At 34.2% G+C, this 17,687-nt stretch overlaps 1 protein-coding gene across 2 annotated transcripts in view; it reads left to right on the top strand.

Annotated features, from left to right (window-relative positions):
• The first annotated feature begins 387 nt into the window (after positions 1-387).
• The window catches only part of LOC128189695 (sonic hedgehog protein-like), a 31,115-nt gene continuing 13,815 nt past the window's right edge, over positions 388-17,687 (top strand). The window contains exon 1 of one of the 2 annotated variants that reach the window (XM_052861426.1): positions 388-492. The gene's annotated coding sequence lies outside the window, so the exon portion shown is untranslated. Of the gene's footprint in view, positions 493-6,070; positions 6,126-17,687 lie in introns of those variants that run through there. The other variant, XM_052861417.1, reaches the window with a different exon arrangement.

Raw genomic sequence — 17,687 nt, 5'->3', positions numbered from 1 at the left:
GATGGTTTAAAGCAGAACGATTATTAATTATCGGTAAGAGTATTAATTTGATTTCATTTACGTTATATTGATAAATTCTCATCTACTTTTAACCTCATGAACCGCTAAACTTGAAGCGGGCGTGTATCAAATAACAAAGGATTTACAACAATATAAATTTTTATTGCAATTTTGGAGCGCGACGAATTTACTCAGTTAGAAAAGGAAGACAAGAAGTGCAGTATCATTTGTTATTTATGACAATCATTGATAATTAATCAATACAGAACAAGAAGTGACCAAAAGAATTTTGTGGCTTTCCTGAATGAAATTCCCGTTCCCACTATTGTCAGACATTTCGAAACTGAATTTCAATGTTCTGTACTTTAATTTTTTTTTTAATAATTTGCAATGTTTTGTGTTTTAACATTATTTTCAGAGTCATGGGAACGCGTAGAACTCGATGGAATTCGCCATGATCCTAAAACTACAAGACTTGGTAAACGAAAATAGGTGAGTGGTTTTAATTCTCAATATGACACTCACAATCTTCTTCTACGGTTATTTTGCGTATTGTACCGCCATCCTGATTGAGTAGTTTTATTTTTTTTAGTAATGTTTTAAATTATAATCAAGTACTATATATAGTATATTTAAGGCCAAAATAATTGGGTTTTTTTTTAAATTGCGTCTGGTTTTCAGACTGACAGTTCTCCAAGCCTAATTTGCTTTACGGTACATTTTTCCAAATGTAACAATTTTGGAGTTTACTTTTGAAATTCCCCATCTTGGTATCATTCACATTTAAGAAAGCACGTTTGGCGTTTAGTGTGTTTGATATCTGTCTGACTGGCCAATTCTGAAAACACAAATGTTGACAAAAATTGTTATTCCTTCCTACTTACCCAATTTGTTTCTGGATAGAATAGGAACGCGCTATTCATTTTTATTCTAAACTTAATCTGAAGGTTAAAACAAATAAATCGTATGATTGCAAGTAGATTTTACTAGAATCAAAATCCTTCACCACTTTTTGCCTCCTTTTTCCAAATCTTTTAAATCCAGTTATACATCAAGCCATTCTTTTCCTTTGAACCAAACTTTATAAAGTCTTTTGATTTGTAGTAAACCATAAACGTTTTTTTTTATTGCGCAAGTGGCTTCTAATACATGTACCTAACGTTTTTTTATGAAAATATCAAATTCATATTCAAGAGACAGTATTAAATGGGGTTACTTATAAATAGCAATGAATTCTTAGGGACATACCTCTTTGTGGCTTCCTCGGCCTTTTTCATATCTGTAGTTTATTTTGACAAGTGAACATTTGATTTCGACATTATATTAATACATAGGACGTTTTTCGACATAAATATACATTATTTGAGTTTAGAGAAGATTGAGACATGAAATGCCACTGATTAACTTGTTGTTTTAAGATGTAAACAAAAATAAACCAGCAGAAAAGCAATTATATGCTGATCCAGATTATTTTAAAAGGGGGGGGGGGGATGATTGTGTTTGCCAGAGGGCGGACCCCCCCCCCCCCCCCAACACACACTGGGCCTTGATCCGCTCATGTTTATAGATACTTCTTGATGATGATGAATGAATGGAATGGAATGGATAAAATGAAATAAAATTTAGGTCAGGAAAAGGAAATCAATTTAATATACTTAATGACTCGAGAAAGATATCATAGATTCCAAACCCGATATTATTACTCGGAGACGGAGTTCTATAGCTGATGACGGTATATCTTCCTATTAATAACACAGAAAATGAATTAATACATAGTGTTTACAGAAAATAGGCATCAATTAAAAAAATATATACAAACAAAAAAAAATTGATATGGTTATCTCCCCTAAACTTTGTAGTCCTGGATATAATGTTCTATTTTTAGGATCATATCTTTGCCATTTAAAAGAATTCATTTTCATTGACAATTTTAATCACATGGCTTTTAGTACGCTCAATATCTGGAGGTGTAAGATGTTAGATACATTAATTGGAGCTGTTTATAAACACCGTACCGATTTGATACCAGCCGGTGCAAGGCTTTCTAATATGATAATTAAATATCCATTAGAAAACTTTCATGGATTCTTTTTTTTTTCTTGTTCATTGATGTTCAATATAAATTTGAAAATTGCGCAATACCGTTTTCTCCTCTCTATCTCACCAAGATCTGTTTTATTTTCTTGGATTGTCTATCTTATTTGACGAATTAACCATTTAAGGTATTTATTTGCTCCTTTTTTCCCTTTTCTTGGTTTATGTGTAACTTCGCATTTTGACACACTCCTTATCAATATCATTTTGAAACATTTTAAATTCATTATTTTATTAAATTATGACAACATAATATGAACCGGAAGAGGAACTCCTTTGAGTTCATGATGTAAAACCGAACATATGATAGAGATCATTACGAGCGAGTAAAGATACCAGGATGGCGCTTAATTGAGTGTAAAATGCGTCGAACCGTCTAAGCGAATGATGATCAAAGTTTGTTCTGGTGTGTAATGACTGTCCAAACAGCGGGCTATACACCGAGGAGATTGGCAGTGTAATTACCATTTTGTCTATAACCACAGACAATGAATGCACTTTTTAGAATTACACCTTTTGAATAATGGCAGAGAAGACACGTGCAAAACGATATATTCATTTAAGACGCGTTTCGAATGCTAGTAGTATCTTTTCTTTTTCAGTTAGGCAAACAAATAATCATGAAATGACATAATGAATGAAATTTCTGTTTACTTTTCGGAATTATTATGTTACAATAAATTACAATTACAGCGCGATGGTATTCAAGGGTGTTGATGCATGATAAAAAAGAAAAAGAACCTTCCTGCAAGAATGTACACGTAAGATTGATTGAAATTCATACCATAGCTTTTTCACATTTTAAAACGAGGGCGATATAAAAATATGAAAAAAGTCTTTTGGATATTTATTGGATTTCTTTATAACACCACTTTTATTGACCCAATAGACAAAAATACTTCAAAACACATAAAAAGCCCCCTCTTTCAAGTTAATGTTGCATAATTCTATGTCCAAACATTTATCAAATCTTTTATGATATTGACAAACCGAAGTTTTAAAGGATTAAGAGGGAATAAAGGATTTCACACGAAGACAAAAAGCCGTAAATCTTGTTCAAAGTCCTTCTACTTTTGGTTGCCTCCTTTGTTTGCTGGTTTCGTAATTGCTCATTCTTTCTCCAGCTCTGAGCAGTAAAATATTGGAAGCAAGCGGCATTTAATTAGTCATTGCCCATGTTTATCTTTTAAACAAAATGACAAAGATGGTATTGATCCGACTAAACACGTTACTGATTTATCTTAACAAATCTGGTTAAAATGGTTATCATGGTGATCAGAAAAATCACGAATCGGTTTTATCGTTTGATTCTCATCCAACGCCAGCTACCGGGCGGGGCACGCAGGCCGGGTAACGTTACCTTAAAATCAAGGAACCCTGGGAGAAACCAGGGCTACATAATAAGGGCTTCAGTATTTACAGATGTCAATTGTTTAGAATTACTCGCACAAAAAACTGTTATCGTAACAAAATCTCGTACAGTTAAGAAGAATGTAAGCTTTCAATAAAGTTGTTCTCATTAAATCTTCCATTTAAATAATCGAATAAGCGGAAAAAAATTCTGGTGTGATATTATCGATAGTTAGATACCATCGAAGATAAGTTGAATTCTTTAATCGATTTTAAAAGATAAGTTAATTCTTCAATTCGATTGAGAGTAATCACCATACTTGAACACCATATTGTTGGGTTTTTTCTCACTATGAAAAAAATATCTTCGTCCGTGGTCTTCACGTGATCAGCCAAACTGTTTGGTTCCCTTATTTCCGGCGTCTGGTAAACACAACGTATCAGGCAAAGTATCTATCTGGTATTGGGTTTGTTTTGATTTCTATGAACCCAAAATAGACCTAGTCTTGAGGATGAAAGTTGTCGAGGCAAAATATTTTTTAATGATTATTTTGGTCAATTTGATTTATGGACCATGCATGTTCTGTGAGAAGATATTAAATAAAGGAACAATTGGTCCTGTCAACTTAGAGCACTGACTAACTGTATCAGTAGAGATAATCAGAAATATCGAGTCCCTTGTGTGAAGAACTGAGCCATAGAAAACTTCAGACCTGATTTGTCTACCACGTTGATAAAATCTCCATTCACGAAGTGATGTTAAGACCATTCGCTACTTTTTACGGTGATTCATAATACCAGGCTGTAAGTTAACAGTATTAGCTTTCGAAATCTCGTGACTCAAGAGAGTACCCGTATGTTCACGTCTTGGTCACGATTTACATGAATTCTGTTTGGGTTTTTTTCTTCTAAAGTCTGTCGTCTAAGAATGTTACACAGAATTAAATTTTCCTGATGGTTAAATATTATTTTATCTGCGTGAAAAAAACTATGACGTGACAATGCGTTTAGTCGGAACTGTATCAAACAGATTGATCTCACAATGTATTTTAGCCAGTTTGAAAAACGAGTCAGATGGCAATTTTTCACAACTGGAGAATAAAATTCAATAATATAACGTACATGTAGCGTTTCAAAGTAAAATAAAATCCAGTCATGGATAAAAATACCTTAATGACGGCAGGTAGAGAACGATGCCAATATAGATGTACACGTACATGGTCCGTTATCACCTGTTGTGATGTCTGAACACTTAAGTGATAGAAAATCTAATGAAGAAGAAATATTTTGTAGAATAATCAATATCAAACAAATATCATATTCAATCTACAATTTCTGATGATAAAGAAATATATTGTTACTTCAATTACCGGTAAAAGGTAATACGAGAAGCATTTTCAGTGATAGTGCATCTTTCATGTGCGGAAGGATGAGTGTTCAAATCGTTGTCGTCACAACTTGTATGAAGTAATGAATGTTTATGTACAAAGTGCCTGGCGTGTATAATTAACTTGTGTCGAAATACATGTGGTTTTTTTAGTTGTTGTTTTTTTTTAGAAATGGTTAATGTCTTTTTAGAGTCTTATTGAGGTTTTTGTTAAAAAAACGATTTTGCAGTTACAGGGCATATTAATAAATTTTACCTGTTTATGGTGCTAGTAATTATCCTACCTAAAACAATGATACTGATAGTTATTATTAGTTTAAGAAGGTTAAAATGAAATGATGAGCTCTAATGTTAAGAACCAAAAGGTAAATATGAATTCAATTTTCTGATAAAAAAAAAGAAGAAAAAAATAAGAGACTAACCCTATCAGACGACACGGTCCATTAGGGTAATGAGCCTAACTCGATAAGCAGTGTCTCTACAGACTTTTGCAGCCCACATTTCTGTTTGTTTTTTCTGGTTTTGTTATTCAGTTATAATGAGTTTTATTTGGCTGAGAAATATAACTGCTACAAAAGTCACGCAAATCGTCGGCAGTCAGTTGACATTTCATTCATAACTTGGTAACAGTAAGCATGCTTATCCCGTATGCTGATAATTTACGCGTAGGATTTTTTTATCCCATGTTGTTTTGCCTGGAAAAGAAAACTGTCTATAGGCGAGTGGAGTGGGAGGGTATGTGGATTTTCATTCTAGCAGTCCAATCATTCAAGAAACCACGTCATTAGAACAGAAAGTGACCCAAAATCAATCACTCCTTTCAAAGAAAAAATACTCGATAGAAATGAATACCTTGGCAATGGTTAGACCTACAATAGATTCTTTATGACCTATATTCAAGGTAATAATTGGGACGTTGAAATTGTATGACCCGAACACGTCTTGAGTTTCGTCACAATCTGCAAACTCATACTCCCACTTCCGGTCTTATCCACGAGGTGATGAAATGTTTCTTTAGTTGAAATGTTTCTCATTTACTATTATACCTGCCTCTCCTTTTCTTGATTTCTGACATGCCTAATTTGGCACACAATAGTTTTTTCTTCTATTTTGGACACAATGTTACCTTTTATATGCTATTACAGAAATGAAACTACTATAAACACTTGGGTTTGTTTCATCGTGGAAATTTAATATTTTGATGAAATAAGATTTAAAATGTACAATTCGCTATTCTGACTTGTACAGTTCAAATATTTCTTACGGAGGAGGAGAAACAGTTATAAACCACAAGGTAATTTTTATATCTGAAAAAAAAAATGTCTATTCTTTTTTAGGGATATTTTCCTTCTATGTATATTACAAACAAAAAAATTCAAAGTGCTTTTTTTATCAATTCTAGTGGCTTCATTTCAATCTTTCTAAAAGACATACATAATTTTTATATGGTGTATAGATTTCACATTGTGAAATGTAATGGTATATGACATGATAATATGCAACAGTTGTTTTTCCAAAGAATATAAAAGACCATGACTTATATAGCTCGTGGTTGGCCTAATAATTGTACGACGAAAAGACCTCTATATACGAGTTTACTTCACAGATATAATTAGGCAATCATTTAAACCATATATAATAGTTTTATGATTCTGTGACAGCGATTTCATTGTGTCGTTTTATACACAGAAATTGCGTGATCATTTTATTGATTGTTTACGTCAGCTTATGAGTTAGTGGAAAATGTTTCGCTGTTGGATGTCACATGTACTGAAAATTATAAAAGGATAGCAATGAAAGAAAAATTGAAGGAGACAATTTAACCTAAACCATTTCTCTTCCACTCTCTTTCTCTTCCTTTCTCTAATTATGTTTTTATTTAATTGGTAGGTTGCTTGGCTTGTCTCTATGGGCAAAAATTGTTTTATTAAGTCAATCATCAGATTTATTGCGTGTGAAGTTAGTCAATATTTTACGTACTTGTATTATCAAAAACACACGAGAATTATCTATAATCCACTTTGTACACGAGCGTTCCTGAAACAGGAAACTTATCGCATCAACCGCCTTAATTTGGCTTGTTTACGGTTCGAAATGGTTGCTTTGCCCGCCATCATTTAGGCTTAGGGCAACATATCGGTATAAGCTTGTTTAAATACACGATAGTTCTGTGTGCCAGGAATGAGGCCTAGAATGCCTAGATTTACAATGGATGTTCGGGATACAACTCTGTGATTCTATATTTAGAAGAGGAGAGTTCCCGGCCCTCCCTAGTTCGTCCTTAACTAAGCCTCCGGTGTGATATGGGATTTTGTTTTGCACTTTTGGCCGCCATATCTTTTTCTCTACACATGCTGGAATCTATGTTGGTTCTTGGTTCTTTGGTATCCTAATGCAATAATAATGCAATAAGTCCAGTCTATATGAAAGAGATGTCATCTGTCTGGTCGCACGTGGTCAGATGATTTACCACATAAATATGCACTCTTTAGTTTGACTTTGTGTTAATATATGGGTTAAGTGATGTTTCGTACATGTCCGCACTTTTATAGTTTATAGACATTGTTGATGCTAAAGTTTAAAAGTACGTGGTCTTCGTTGTTATTTTTAAATAGTCTACAAAATATCCAAGGTAGCAATTTTGCAATCAAATTAAGAATATGAAATTATATGGAAAGGAAAAAAAAATCATTCTTGTTATTAAAAAAGGAAGCTTCGATTGCACATTCTTCAAATCCTCTCTTTAATCCTTTTTGCATATTTATGTAAAAAAAAAAGTATTTCAATTTCAGGTTTTAGATCGATTATTCAACTGATGTGGTCCCGTTATATCTTAAGACAATTGCTGGATCATTTGAATAATAGAATTCATTTTTAAAAACAAGGTCGGTTATTACCAAGTGCAGAGAGAGAGAGAGAGAGAGAGAGAGAGAGAGAGAGAGAGAGAGAGAGAGAGAGAGAGAGAGAGAGAGAGAGAATATGCATTAGATCTTGTGACAAGAAAAATGATTTATTGAGTTGAACCTCATCTTTTTAGCTCACCTGAGCTGAAAGCTCAAGTGAGCTTTTCTAATCAAAATTTGTCAGTTGTCTGTCGTCGTTGGCGTTGGCGGCGTTTTCACATTTTCATCTTCTTCTCCAAAACCACTGGGCAGATTTCAACCAAACTTGGCACAAAGCATCGCTGGGTGAAGGTGAATCAAGTTTGTTCAAATAAAGGGCCACGCCTTTTTTAATTTAGAATTATTGAAAATTTGTTGGTATTTTTCAAAGATTTTCTTAAAAACTATAGGGCCAGAAAAGCTGTAAATTGAGTGGTAGCATCCTCAGGTAGTGTAGATTCAAGTTTATTCAAATCATGGTCCCCGGGGGTAGGTTGGGGCCACAATGGGGGAATGGATTTTTACATAAGAATGTATAGAGTAAATCTTTAAAAATCTTCTTTTCAAAAACTATCTGACCAGAAAGGCTTAAACTTGTGTTGAGGCATCCTCAGGTAGTGTAGATTCAAGTTTGTTCAAATCATGGTCCCTGGGGGTTGAGTGGGGCCACAATGGGGGGATCAGGTTTTACATGGGAATATACAGAGAAAATCTTTTAAAATCTTCTCAAAAACTATTAGGCCAGGAAAGCTCAAATTTGAGTGGTAGCATCCTCAGCTAGTGTAGATTCAAATTTGTTCAAATCATGGTCCCCAGGGGTAGGGCGGGGCCACAATGGGGGAATGAATTTTTACATAGGAATATATAAAGAAAATCTTTAAAAATCTTCTCAAAAACTATTATGCCAGGAAGGCTCAAATATGAGTGGAAGCATCCTCAGGTAGTTTAGATTCAAGCTTCTTCAAATCATGGTCCCTGGGGGAAGGGTGGGGCCACAATGGGGGGATAATTTTTTTATTTAGGCATATATAGAGAAAATCTTTTAAAAAATCTTCTTTAAAAAAAACTATTAGGCCGGGGAAGCTCAAATTGGCGTGGAGGCATCCTCAGGTAGTATAGATATAAGTTTGTTTAAATCATGGTCCCCAGGGGTGGGGAGGGGACACAATGGGGGAATGGATTTTACATAGGATTAAATAGAGAAAATCTTTAAAAATCTTCTTCTCAAAACTATTTGGCCAGGAAAGCTCAAATTTGAGTGGAAGCATCCTCAGGTAGTGTAGATTCAAGTTTGTTCAAATCAAATCATGGCCCCTGGGGTTAGGGCGGGGCCACAGTTGGGGAGGGGGTGAGTTATTACATAGGAATATATAGAGTAAATTTTTAAAAATCTTTTTTTTAAAAACTATTTGGCCAGTAAAATTAAACTTATGTGGAGGCATCCTCAGGTAGTGTAAATTCATGTTTGCTTAATCATAGTCTCTGGGGGTAGGACGGGGCCGCAGTGGGGGAGGGGGTGAGTTATTACATAGGAATATATAGAGCACATTTTTAAAAATCTTCTTTTTAAAAACTTTTTGACCAGTAAAACTTTAACTTGTGTGGAGGCATCCTCAGGTAGTGTAAATTCAAGTTTGCTTAATCATAGTCTCTGGGGGTAGGATGGGGCCGGAATGGGGGATGAATTTTTTACATAGGAATACATAAAGAAAACATGTATCTTTAAAATATTCTGGGAAAGTTTTCAGTCCAAAAAGCAGTAACTTGTGTGAAAGCACAGATTGTGCAGATTAGAGTTTGATAAAACCACGATTCCCTTGAGAAAAGTGGGGCCACAAAATGGGGGGAGGTATATAGGAGTAGAGAAAAATCTTCTTACAGGTACAAAAACAAATTAGGCTTGGTATTTACCAAAAAATAAATATGTGGATAAAAATTGACAGATTTTAAATTTTTTTTAGCAAGGTCTACTGAACTAAGTTGTCAAGATATTTTGATTTTGATACTGTTATGTTAATTTAATCAGAGTTAAGGCAATTGTTGCTCAGGTGAGCAATGTGTCCCCTGAGCCTCTTGTTTTTATCTTCCGTGGTGAAGTGGTTGAGCGAAAACTAGGGAATCTTTTTATTTTAGAAGAGGATTAAAAGTACGGTAAATTAATTAATTTTTTCCCATAAAACAATGATCAAGAAGTCGTTATCGTTAAACAATGTATGCGATAATCATATAGCATATAAGGCAGAGAGCACGTGTCATCCTTCTTGAACTAATCGCCGGAAATAAACACAGACATGAAAACGGCAGAATTTCCGGACTGTAACCTTCACCTATGTGAAATGCAAACGTACAAAAGCCCCTGGTCCCACAAAAGGAGTGTTGGTGGTACTTATGGGGCCATTTAAGAAGTCAACGTTGTAACTTAACAACTGATCGCCGAAATACCGTGAAATTCCACTCGATTTCTGAAATGTTGCACAACGTGGATGCCACTTATTTCTGTGTTCACCAGTGCAGCTTTTTGATATAATTTAATCTCAGTATGAAATAAAACTGTTAAATGTTAAACGAGGATTTGATCTTTGGCATGATGTAGGAGAACTTTAATCTTGTTAGCGCTTTTTATAAACATGCGGCGTACTTTTTGTCAGACAAAATACAATTTACTGCCTATGCTAAACATGAACAAGTATGCCTTATAGCGGGAAAATCCGAGACTGTTAGATATCCTGCCATGCTGGTTATAATGCCTGCCTGAAATGTGATAATATTTTGATGATGATAAACAAATGTTATGATATCAAAAATAGATTTTACCATTGCATCGGAATCGAATTTTTACAAATTGTTTTGCCCTATTGTGTATTCAAACATTTCACAAATTTTGAGTCTATTTGCATATTTTAGGGTAAAATATGATATGTGATTAAAATAAAGATATATGCTATAATTCAATTTAATATTTTGTTTTTTTTCAGTCCCATATCAGTATAAACCTTCTCTGCCCTTCTGTGTGGTGGCCGGTTTTTTTCCAGTATTTTTTTTATGGTTTTGAAAATCATTTTGAAATTTGCTTCATGGTTAGAAATAGCTGCAAGTCTGTAGCTCCCGGTCTGAAAAGACTCGAATGGACAACCTAGAAGCTAGTTTCTTATGTGTTAAAAAGATGCAATTGACGGCGCACAAAACTTGTTCTAATTTTGGACTAATTATCTTTATTTCCGAACACGTAAATAGAAGCTACACGTCCATTACGTTTGCCTCAAATATGCCACATATCGATACCCCTTACATGCCTGAAACAGGGGTGTTTATTCGTAGTGGACATGTTTATCTAATATTGTAAATACCGTCTTAGCATGGTTTTAAAATGCACCGTTCTATGTATAAAAGTATGATGTCTAAATGATCTACTTGAACCGGATTTGGTATGGAGAGTAAAAAATCAGGCAAATATTAACCTTCACTACATAATCAAACATTTGTATTAATTCCATGAAAAGTTAATCTGTAATGAATCTAATAGCTTTTAAATTAAGGTAATGAGGGACACTTTAAAGGATCTGTCTGGTTTTACGTAGGAGGAGAGATACTGTCAAAAACAGTCTCCTACCCTTTTATTACAACAAACACTCATATCGCTAAGATTTCAATTAATGCAAACGTTTAACAAGGATTCGAGAAAACCAAGACAATGAAAACTTTGGTTTTGGATCATACGACGATAAGAAATAGAGTTATATATTTTTTTTGTTTTTGATGAGTGATTTCATCTGCTATTCGAGCCTGCAGGTCTTAGGTACGTTTAGTGGAAAGAAAGATCACAGGTTAGCAAGTGAAAAGTCAGCGAAGGTCGGTCCTTGTAATCAACGTATGTAATTATCATTGAATTACGTACAATTCCATTAAGGACTGTCGTGGAGTCGCTGATATTTTAGAATCGGGCAATGCTAATTTAGATATCAATAATGCGATGCGTTTAAGTGTATCTTATTTAATGATGCATTTAACCTGTTTATTTTTACAGAGTAAAAAAAAATCGTTTTGAAAATCATAATAGTTCTGCATTCCCAATAGACAAAAGCTTTTGCAATTACAATGTTTTATTAATGACAAAACACCAACGCCTCATCGAGCAATAATATTTCAGGGGATAGTTAATTTATTTTAGTTGAGGAAATGTCAGTTAAATAGTGGGCTCGCCTCGATTTATATCTATGTTGGATTTTCAGAATTGCTAAAACTCATCTACATGCAAGGGACATGTTCTTGGCCCTTGAGAAATTTGGACATTTCATGATACAAACATTTGCAACTAACTTACATATGAAACCTAATAAAAAGGAAGTAACTGTCTTAGAACTATGAAAATTGCCCCCTTTTTACTTTACAATGGGTTCTGTAGTGGTCCTAGCGCTGCAGATATATCAGAAGCTACCAAACTACCAGAAAAACTATAGAATATAAAAAACAAATCGCCACTTGAATTAAAAGAGGGTGTGGAGGGGTGTTCCAATCGCCGTCTTTTTGAATGTCAATTCATGTTCTGAACCAATACTCTTTTTCAAGCACAAATCCAAACGTGAAAAATTTTACCACACTTTTGCATTTTCATTTCATGTACATGTACATGGTTCTTGTTGCAAGCTTACATTTTAAAAAGGATAGTAAGATAGCGCTGTTGGGTGCTAATATTCATGAAAACAAGATAATAAATGAAAAGTGTTGCCGTTTTAATATTTTTAATTGATTATTTTAGATTTTTTTAATGCTTTGCTAAGCTAAACGATTCATAACTATATTACAGAAAAGAAAAAAAAAACAGTATGCTTTCTACAATACTGAGAGGGTTTTTTTTTTTTTTTTACATGTTCGGTATTTGAATATGAATTATGCTAATAAAGGGTAAGTTTTTTTTTAGTCAAAATAAGGCGAGACGAAAATAATTAAGGCTAGTAATTTTTTTAAGACAAGAACCTATGGTCGATGAATAATTTGCTTAAGCTTGTAAAATAAATATTTCTGGAATCAATGGTTTCGTCTTTAACTTCAAAAACATAGACGTCATTTACAAATGGCAACCCCTCGAGACTTTCTGACAAACAACGTTAACGTTTTACCGTGCTCTTCCGTGATGACAAATGAAGGTGCGATTGCTGCAATAACGTAATGCATTACATCCAGTGCATATCCAATCTACTCTGACGAAAAACAAAAAAAATTGTATTCTACGTCATATTGCACTAGGTGTTATACAGCTAAAAACGAGCGTGTATGTACAATATCAGATGACGTACATATGATTTGGTTAGGGCACGAGTAGTGCACATTTCCAAGAACTTACTTAATAACTTGTTCTATGGTGTGACTGATGTAACTGCAGATCACGGTGCCATACTCATAACTTGACTTGATTAAAACACATATTTACTTTCAACACCTTTTTTTTTGATATTTTGATTTTTTTGCGAAAACGATAGGATTATCTGGTTGAATAACGTCAATAAAAATATTTTAAAAACTTGTTGGATTAGACAGATTTCTTAATTATTGTGAAAAAAAATCTATGATATTCAAAAATACTAGACTATTTTGCATCATCACTTATCTTAGTTACTTACGTTTAGATTTAAAAGTAATAAACTCAAAACGTAATAGTGCACACTTTATCTTAAAAATGTTTGACAACCTAAAAAATGTTATTGTACAATTTGCAATATGACAAGTTATTATACAATAGTAGTTTTACATTTACGATGTTTACAAAATGTTGTTGTAAATTCTTGAAACACCCCTCTGCGTAGAACTTTAACAGTTACAAATATCGAGTACTATTACGATTGCGCGTGACGTCGACTTTTCTTTCAAATCGAACACTTATGTTAAGTTTGAAATTATTGGTTCACAAGGACTTTTTATATTCGTTTTTCCATTCAGCTACCAGTTAATAATTAAACATAGATTAATAACAGACAGACGTCATTGAACTGAGCATTTTCCATGATTGTCCAAAATTATCATGGGGCGTTTTCTAAAAGACAAAAGTGTTTTCGAGCTAGCTAGTTAAAGCAGTAACAAATGGGATATTTGGACTTCCATTTAAAACAGCATAACCAGAAGTTAATTTCCCCTTAGTATCCAGCCGTAGACCGGCGCAACCAATATAACCCTACAATCAGCTTCATCATCACAAACATAAACCTTTTAAATATTGTAATTACACGTGTTTCTAAATTAAAATGATATTATAAAATGTCATGTGTACATCTTTGTGTTAAGTGGCAGACCTCGAGCAAAATAGTCGCATCTCAATTCATAAACCCTTCATCCGAAAATGAATTATTATCAAAGAGACCAAAAAATGTTGCTCCGTTACCAACCGGAGATGGCCTGTCAGCAGTCGCCATTAACTTGGCCATTATGAATATATAGAAGCAGACTTGCCGTCGAACGTTGCGAACACCAACGCACTGCGTCATTGATCGCGGATTACTTTGGAATTCCCAAGCCAAAAATAGGAGAATGCTGAGTCTGTCTGTCCTTAAATTTTGTTCCTTCTGGGGTTTTCCTTTGCTGTCTCTGTTTTTTGTTTGTTTTGATTTGTTTGGGTTCCCTTTAGTTGGTTTGTCCGTTTAAAAGAGTGTGTAAGAATTGCTGTAATTTTGAGTTGCTGAGTACTTTGACCAATGGTGAAGGTAATTCACTGAGTTAAATAGTGCATCATTAATAACAGGTGTCCATCACACTTTTTTGTGTCAAAGGTACATGAAGGTAAGAAGTACTGGTGACATTTTAAAATCGATTCTTATCACAAATGTTCTGAGATAGTAAGACAATAGGGTGCATCCATGCTTAACTTGGAGAATAAGTCGCATTATTGACAAACCAAATATCTTGAACATACTGTTCCTTAGGCGCTTGGTATAAGACAGGAAATTTCAATGTCTTAAGGTTAAAATTAATTTTGCCTTGAAAATTGATAACCAACTTTGTAATGCCTTTTAGAAAAATTAATATGTATCCATTGTTGTTTTATTCATATTGTGAGCGTCAATATTAAACGAAAAATATGTAAATAGTCTTGATGGTGCCAAAAAATACCCACATCAAAAAGTCACATTTCAAAAATGATAAGATAAAATTTAGTTTAATCTTAATGACGAAACGATTTGGGTGTCGATTCATAAAAATTTATCATTTATGTCCTTCCTAATTTTTAAAATATTTTTACAAAACAAATATGATACCAAAGAACATGGAATCCAACAAAGAACCTAAACTTGTAACTTGCCAACTTGTTTCATCCAAGTTTCAGGAAAAAAAAGTTTTCAGCAGATCTCCAGTTTGACATGATTTGATTGGTTTTTTTTTTTTATTTTTGTGTTCCTTTACTTGTAATAAGAATACTATCTAATGAAACAAGGCAAACCAGAGGCCATTACGATGGTGCGGGGTGATGGTATAGTTAAATTCTAGGATATCTGCCAGACTGCTAAAATCATAGACAAGATAGAATATCTTTTTTCTGTTTTGCAATGCAAATATACAGACTCAACAAGTCTTGAACAAGGTGTTAAATATGGCCGTCACGGGAGAGATGACACCGGATACACTCCAGTCTCTCTAAACACCGATTATCTATCATTAAATCCGGCTGAAGGTCTTTGTAGACTGTCAGTATTTGTCAGCTCGAGACCGGTCAAGTCGGACCACGATATTGTTTAGGGTCGCCTCCCGCCCTTCGTGAGCGCCTTAGCTATCAAACTTCTGGGCTTACTGGGACAACGACCTGATGATAATTGGGGATAGGGAACAAGTCCGTGACAGAGGAGCATGTGTTTATTGACAGGGTGCATATTGGTTCAGAAAGAGGCTTCCTCAAACAAACGACCAATTATCTGGTGCACCAAGTCCCTGATCAACGCGAAAACATTATGATATTCGAATTGCAACGTTTTCGACATTGGCCGAAGAAGGATATACAGTCGTGGGACATAATTATTCGCCACTTTAAAAATGGCCGCCGATATCGCAGATACACTTGGCAAAGTTAGAAAGCTGTTTATTGTTGATAAAATTAAAATCTTACCTCAATATTTGGTCAGATTTCCTTTCATTCTTATTACCTCCTTTAGTCGTCCTGGTATTGAATTATATAGGTTTCTTATATAGTTTAATGGAATGTTTTCCCACACGGTCCGAATTTCCGCCATAAGATCTTGTTGCGAGTTTATGACATTGACACGCGTTTCTAGCACTCTTTTCAAATGCAACCAAATGTTCTCTATGATGTTCAAATCTGGTGATTGTGCTGGCCATTTTGTTGTGTTAATATTGTTATTATTCACATAATCTTTCACAATTTTCGCTCGATGTACAGGGGCATTGTCGTCCATGAAAATATAATCATTGTTTGGGAAATGCCTTGCAATTACGGGCCAAATATTATTTTCAATTATTTGTAAGTACTTTTGAGCATTAATGTTACCTTGAACATCAGTTAATGTACCAACACCTTGAAAACATACGCACCCCCAGATCATAATACTTAGCCTTCGTCGCGGAGCAGGACACACGAGTTGAGGGTTGAACTTTTCATCCGCTTTCCTCCATACATAAACCTTGTTATTGTTACCAATAACAATCTGACTTTCGTCACTGAAAATCCATTTTCCCCATTCTTGCTGAATTGTCCAATCTTTTCTCTCTTTACACCATTTTACACGTTCTTTTTTATTAATTTCACGGACCGCCACTTTCTTCTTTGCAACCCTCCGAACGTATCCTAGTTTTCTGATTTTTCTTTCAACAGTTTTTGTACAAAATTGATGATCCCTGTTTTCATTAATTATACCTGTTATATCTTTAAAAGTTCGCCTTCGGTTTTCTTTAATGACCCGAGAAAGTTTGTTAGTGTCTCTCTCAGTAAATAATGACTTCCGGCCTCTTCCAGGACGATTTTTTACATCATTATGTTGTTTAAATTTCTTAATAATACTTTTTACAGTAGATCGTGGAATTCCTAAAGTTCTTGATAAATTTGAAACATTTCTGTTCACTTTGTATGAAGTAATAATGAGATTTCTTACTTCAACACTAAGCTCTTTCCCCTTTCGGCCCATTTCAAATCAGCTGTGTTTATTATTTTTTATTTGACAGCAGACGAAAAAATATTTGTGTACACGTCATCATTTTAGTAGCATGACAATGCGACTTAAATAGGAAGGGGAAATCTTTAGTCTATTTATAGCGCGGAACCCTATTTTCGATTCTAAAGCGGAAATCAAGCGCGATTTACGTACGGGGTGGCGAATAATTATGTCCCATGACTGTACTTTAAAATAGATTTTAATGATCATGTGTATGTTTATTAGGATGAATTGTTTATCTGTCGAATAACTTCGTTTTTGTCTGGAAACATTTGATGGGTACAGATGAGTTAAATATCGATGCTATTCTATGGTTCATTGCCAACATATTGTTGGAATCTCAATTTGGTACATCACATTTGGTAATACAGCGGTAATTTAGTAGTCTCTGTAGGAAATGAGAGTCTGAACCGATCTGGACATCGTTAAATAGAGGGGATAACGTACAGCATCACAGTACTTGATTTACGAAGTGTTAGTCATCACTCTTCCTAATCTCCACAAAGTGCCTCTACAACATTGTGAAGAAAGGAGAATAAAACTAATGATTATAAAATTGTTATTAGATTTTTATCTATCTCTCTATCTATCTATCTCTCTATCTATCTATCCTCATTTGTCTCTTTCATGTGTGTTTTTTAATGTTTGTGTATATGTTTCCATAAGTCAAATAAACACATACTTTAAAATAGATAAAATAATTTCAAAACAGTTTAAACAGTAGCGAAAATTGAATTATTAAAAGGTCTTTTTAAATGGTTTACTGTTTAAAACAGATAAAATGGCAGTCTGCCTACTAAAGGATGCTTTTACGTAATTCAACCGGAA

Source organism: Crassostrea angulata, chromosome 1, assembly GCF_025612915.1.
Source record: "Crassostrea angulata isolate pt1a10 chromosome 1, ASM2561291v2, whole genome shotgun sequence".
Taxonomy (NCBI): Eukaryota; Metazoa; Mollusca; class Bivalvia; order Ostreida; family Ostreidae; genus Magallana; species Magallana angulata.
The sequence above is the reverse complement of the archived record's forward strand: the minus strand, read 5'-3'. Positions and strand labels throughout refer to the sequence as shown.